Source organism: Oryctolagus cuniculus, chromosome 5 (assembly GCF_051225735.1).
Source record: "Oryctolagus cuniculus isolate XC-2025 breed Fujian yellow rabbit chromosome 5, ASM5122573v1, whole genome shotgun sequence".
Taxonomy (NCBI): Eukaryota; Metazoa; Chordata; class Mammalia; order Lagomorpha; family Leporidae; genus Oryctolagus; species Oryctolagus cuniculus.
This window is the reverse complement of record NC_142871.1, coordinates 75,247,886-75,253,885: the sequence shown is the minus strand read 5'-3', so window position 1 is coordinate 75,253,885 and position 6,000 is coordinate 75,247,886.

Genomic DNA, 6,000 nt, shown 5'->3' with positions numbered 1-6,000 from the left:
TGAATTTTACCCAAAGTAAATGAAATCAGCATATGAAAGAACTATCTGTACCCCCATTGTTATAACAGCTCAATTCACAATAGCTAAAATATGGAATCAACCCAGATGTCCATCAACTGATGACTGGAGAGAGAGAGAGAGAGAAAGAATGGAACACTTCTCAGCCATAAAAAAAATGAAATCCTGTCTTTTGCAATGAGATGTATGGAACTGGAAACCATTATTCTTAGTGAAATAAGCCAGTTTCCAAAAGACAAATACCATATGTTCTCCCTGATCTGTAGTAACTAATAGGGTACCAAAAATACCATGTACAGGAGTGAAACTGACATTTTGAGGGGCCGGTGCTATGGCATAGTGGGTGAAGCCACTGTCTGCAGTGCTGGCATCCCATATAGATGCTAGTTCAAGTCCTGGCTGCTCCACTTCTGATCCAGCTCTCTGCTATAACCTGGGATAGCAGTAGAAGATGGCCCAAGTCCTTGGCCCCTGCCCCCATGTGGGAGACCTGGAGGAATCTGGCTCCTGGCTTCAGATCAGCATAGCTCTGGCTGTGGCAGCCAGCTTGGGAGTTAACCAAAGGGTAGAAAACCTCTCTCTTCTCCCCCCCCACCCCTCCTCTCCTTCTCTGTGCAACTCTGACTTTCAAATAAATAAATAAATCTTTTTTTAAAAAAAAAGGGATTGACATTTTGAGATTCAATGATTGTTTACAGCCTTGTCTCTACTGTTGAGGAACAGTGTTTTGTCTTCTATTTGCTGAACTCTTTACTTAGTGTAGGGTTAATCTTATAATTATAAAGCAACTAGAAAGTAGATCATTGTAAAAATTAAGAGAGGAAACAAAAGGGGAAGGAGGAGGAAAGGTGGTAGCATGGGCAGGAGGGAGGGTAGGGTCGGAAGTATCACAATGTTACTAAATCTGTATATAAGAAACACATGAAACTTGTTTATCTTAAAAAATTAATTAAAAATAATTTTAAAAATTTAAAAGTATATGTTTATTTTAATGCCAAAATAAGAATGTGTATTTTTAAGATTTATGTGTTTATTTGAAAGGCAGAGTTACAGAGAGAGAAGGGGAGGCAGAGAGAGAGATATTCCATCTGCTGGTTCATTCTCCAAATGCTGCAGCAGCCAAGGCTGGAATAGACCAAGCCAGAAGCCAGGAGCTTCACCCGGGTCTCTCGTGGGTGTAGGGACCCAAATACTAAGTCATCTTCCACTTTGCCAGGCACATTAGGATTTGAATGGGGAACGGAGCAACCAGGACTAGAACTAGTGCCCATTCATGTTGCCACCATTACAGGTGGATGCTTAACTCATTGCACCACAACAGCAGTCTCTTGCTCTCCTTTATCTAAGGATAATTGTTTTCTTCAGCTTTTAAGCATATCACAACCTAACCTGAGATGGGTGTCTTACTAGAGGATGCCTTTTACACTCGAAGTGCATCCTGGTCCCCACTTTGCTCCTAGAATCATAACTAGAGTAAAAATTTCAAGTTGCTTCAAGAATCCAAAGATAACCATGACCCCAAGAAGTAATTTATATACCGGAAAATTGGCAAAATATTGCTAACATATTTGTCAGAATCTTGGGGAGTATGTTTGGGAGTGGATTCTTAAGGGTGTCATACCAAGCAAGAAAGATTATAATAACATAACAGGATCAATTCTTCAATACAAGCACATGTAATAGAGATGACGTAATTAATGTATTAGCTTGTGCAGCTACAACTTGCTCTAATAGATTAATTTCTTGGTAGATTGAAAGTTTGACTGATTGGTAGCCAGTGTTTAGTGAGGTTGAGATGCAGCACTTCTCTAGTTTGATATAGAGAAAAAATCTAGAGATTTAGAAAAACAAGAATACTGGAACAGATTTATAATGTATAATACACACACACAAACCTACATCTCATGAAAATCTGAAAAAACTTATTTCAAGGCATTGAGAAATACTTTAGTAAGAGGATGCTTTAGAATGCCTGTGTTTTCAATCATTTGAAGGCAAGATCTGACCTCTGGGATATTATCATGTAAATGGACTCCCTAATTATACTGCAGATGCCAAAACAGCAAATACCAGAAGTTAGTACTTTATTGCCAGAGATGTGATAAGCAACCAGAATATTTTGACCCAGAGATGGTTGATGCTAACTGTAAGAAAAGGGGTGGGGCTGACGCCATGGCTCACTTGGTTAATCCTCTGCCTGTGGTGCTGGCATCCCATATGGGCTCCAGGTTCTAGTCCCGGTTGCTCCTCTTCCAGTCCAGCTCTCTGCTATGGCCTGAGAAAGCAGTGGAGGATGGCCCTAGTGCTTGGACCCCTGCACCCGCATGGGAGACCAGGAGGAAGCACCTGGCTCCTGGCTTTGGATCGGCGTACCTCTGGCCATAGTGGCCATCTGGAGGGTGAACCAATGGAAGAAAGACCTTTCTTTCTGTCTCTCACACTGCTAACTCTACCTGTCAAATTAAAAAAAGAAAGAAAGAAAGAAAGAAAGAAAGAAAGAAAGAAAAGGGGTGCAGAACAGAGAGGAGACAGAATACAAATTCACAGCCAGAATGAATTTAGTCAAAGAAAATAAATCTACAGATGTCGACCAATTACCATCATGCTCATAGACTGAACACATGGCAGAGGCCCTGACCCCAGCAGGCTGAGCCCTTTTACTTCTTAGGTGGATTAGGGGTTGGGGTGGGGGGACAGTAAGCAGAGATGAGCTTCTCCATACTGGTTCTTCAGGTTTGGCCCATTAGCTGGGAGAGAATGCAGGGGGTGAGATGGGGAACAATACAGGGTGTGAGATGGAACTGAAGGCAGGGGTAACAAGAAACCTAAAATAGCTGAGGCTTATGTCCTTGTTTCATCAACCCTGATCCTGAGTATAGATAATGAGGTGGGGGACCGGTTTTTTCTGGCTACTTCCTGCTGATATGGATCGTTGACATGGGCAGGGGTCTATACTCAGGATCTGATTGATTGAAGAGCAGTCTTGTGTTGCTCCTGTGAGATGGCTTGAGAGATAGCAGTTATTCATTTCTGCAAGAATTTTTGGGTAAGTTAATTATACATGGCAGAAATAAGAGCACTATGATTATGAGGATGAAAGGAGATGCTAGAGAAATTGCCCATGGCAGAAAAGATGGTCAAAATGAGGCAGAGATACTTTGTGAATACATTTCACTAGCACAACTTATTATGTGTTCGATCCCATCTCTTACCACACCCAATTTATTGGTGTTAAAAACAATATTCTTTACCCAAAAAGAGGCACTCGCTCGGCTGTGAGGAGGTGTAGTGCCCAGGGGTTCTGGAGAGCTACTGCTGCCAATGAATCCACCTGGTCCTGGAGGGGAGACAGTTGCTGTGCCAGGTCATTTATGATTTTCCTTGAGACTGGGAGATAAGCCTTCAATTTTATTTGCCTTATATATATAGTCCTGCCATTCCTATTCTGATTCCTATCAAGATACCCAGTGAGATTATCAAGGGGGTGAGTCCGAAATCCCTCTTGACGCGATGGATTTTAAGAACAGGAAATAGAGATTGGTCTCGGGTATAGGACAAAGGAAGAAATAGGAAGGCAAGCGTACAAGTCCCTGAACAGTTGGTGGGGAGGCAGATGCATGCCTAGTTACCACAAAGAAAGAATGATCCTGCCTCTGGGCCTACACACGTGATCATATGTAAGAGAGAACCTTTACGCTTCCATGTGGCAGGGGAATATGGTGAGTAAACACCATTGCAGCTGTACTCACCGGGTGTGGCCAATAGAGGGTAGGCCTGGAAGAGTAACAACTAGGTCACAGGCCTCTGTCACATGTTCAGTATATGAGCATGATGACCATTTATTTTCTCTGAATAAATACAGTCTGGCTGCACGTTCATTTTATGTCTCCTCTCTATTCTGTGACTCTTTTCCTAACATTTTGGTGCCCCATGTGAGGGGGCATCAATCTGCCTCTTTTCTTAACACTAGTTAGCACAGTTTCCATGGTAAAGAAGTACATGGACAACCAGGAATATTGCTTGAAGTATAAACAGAAAAAAAAAAAATCCTGAGTTTCATAGCCAAAGCCTGAAAAGAGTTACCATAATGGACAGTTATTGCCTCTCACCCAGTTTCCAGTTCTAAACCCTTTGTCTGAAGGGAAGACCACATGTCCTTGAGGACATCTTGTGGGAGCCAAAATTTAAAAATAAACAAAACAGAAAGAAAAAGGAAAAAAAATCCAGTGTATATAAGTATTTCTGCCAATATACTTTTGTAAAACTTTGTCAAATGAATGATTAAGAATGTTATATTTAACAACCTGTGATTACTTTAAAATGCACTGTATATAAGTGAAATGGTATTTTTCCATTCAATTATTATTTACAGCCATTGTCTATATTCCCACTAAACTAGGGTCTTTTTGCCTTTCACTGGTTAAACTTCTTATTCACTGTAATATTAAGATTTTTAATATAATGTAAATTTAAAATATATTATCTCAAAAACTAAAAGAAAAAAATTTGTAAGGAGCACTAGGAGCTGTTTGCTTTCACCTGATGAGGCTGACAGCCCAACTTTGCACTGCTGCCTCTGTACTGTGTCAGCTTTCCAGCTCTTGGTCATAATATAGTTTCCTGAGAGTTTGCTCACCTTGACATTCCATCTGGTCTACATCAAACTATAGCACTAATCCAACTATTGTTGATATTATATGACTGCATGTATAGGATGAGCAGAAAGTGAAAGGCACTTTAGATGCCTTAGAAGGACATCCATGAAAGGAGGAGGAAGCAAAGGAGGGAAGAGGAAGAGAATATCATTATGTTCTTGGACTTGTATCTGCAGATCACAATTGAACCTGTTAAAGTTAATCAAAATTAAACTAAAAGTTTGAAAATAAAAAATAATAAAATTTTTAAAAATAAAAAATAAAGCACAATGCCTTTCTGGATTTTGGAGACAATAGATTGTGTTATTTACCAATTTACCTATAAGACTCTCAATGGCAAATAGGATTCAAGGCAAGAGAAATCTTTGCAACAAGTCTACCTGCATTGTGAGCTGCTATTCTACTTAGGCATAATGATCCAGCAGACACAATATTATTAAAAATTTTGCAGCAATAAGAGTTGTTTTAGGGGCCAGCACTGTGGTATAGTGGGTAAACCTACCGCCTGCTGTGCCAACATCCCATATGGGTGCCGGTTTGAGTCCCGGCTACTCCACTTCCTATCCAGCTCTCTGCTATGGCCTGGGAAAGCAGTATAAGATGGCCCAAGTTCTTGGGCCCCATATGGGAGACCTGGAAGAAGCTCCTGGCTTCTGGCTTCAAATTGGCACAGCTCCAGACATTGCAGCCATCTGGGAAGTGAACAAGCAGATGGAAGACCTCTCTCTCTCTCTCTCTCTCTCTCTGTCTCCTTCTCTCTCTTCTGCCTTTCTGTAACTCTGCCTTCCAAATAAATAAATAAATCTTTTTTTAAAAAAAAAGAGTGCTTTGTATGCCTCTGGCAAGCACCCAGTAAAGGAATTACAGAGCAAACCCATAGATTTCAGAGCAATAAATGCCCTCCTCAGTAAATAACTATTCCATTTTAGAAGAAGCATCTTCAGAAAATATAAAGCTTTGTAAGATATTGTAAAATATTAAGCACTTAACTATTGAATACTAGGTGATCCTATGATCTGAACTGCCCATTCATTAACTGGCTGCCATAGTTTGCCATCATGAACAATAAAGTTGGGTACATGCAACAGGAGTCTGCAAATGGAAGTGGTAAATAAGGACTTGAGTCGAAAGGGTCTGAAATGAATGATGACAGTTCAGTTTTCTTTTCTTTCTTTTTTTTTTTTTTTTTTTTTTTTTTTGGACAGGCAGAGTGGACAGTGAGAGAGAGAGAGACAGAGAGAAAGGTCTTCCTTTGCCGTTGGTTCACCCTCCAATGGCCGCCGCGGCCGGCGCACCACGCTGATCCGAAGCCAGGAGCCAGATGCTT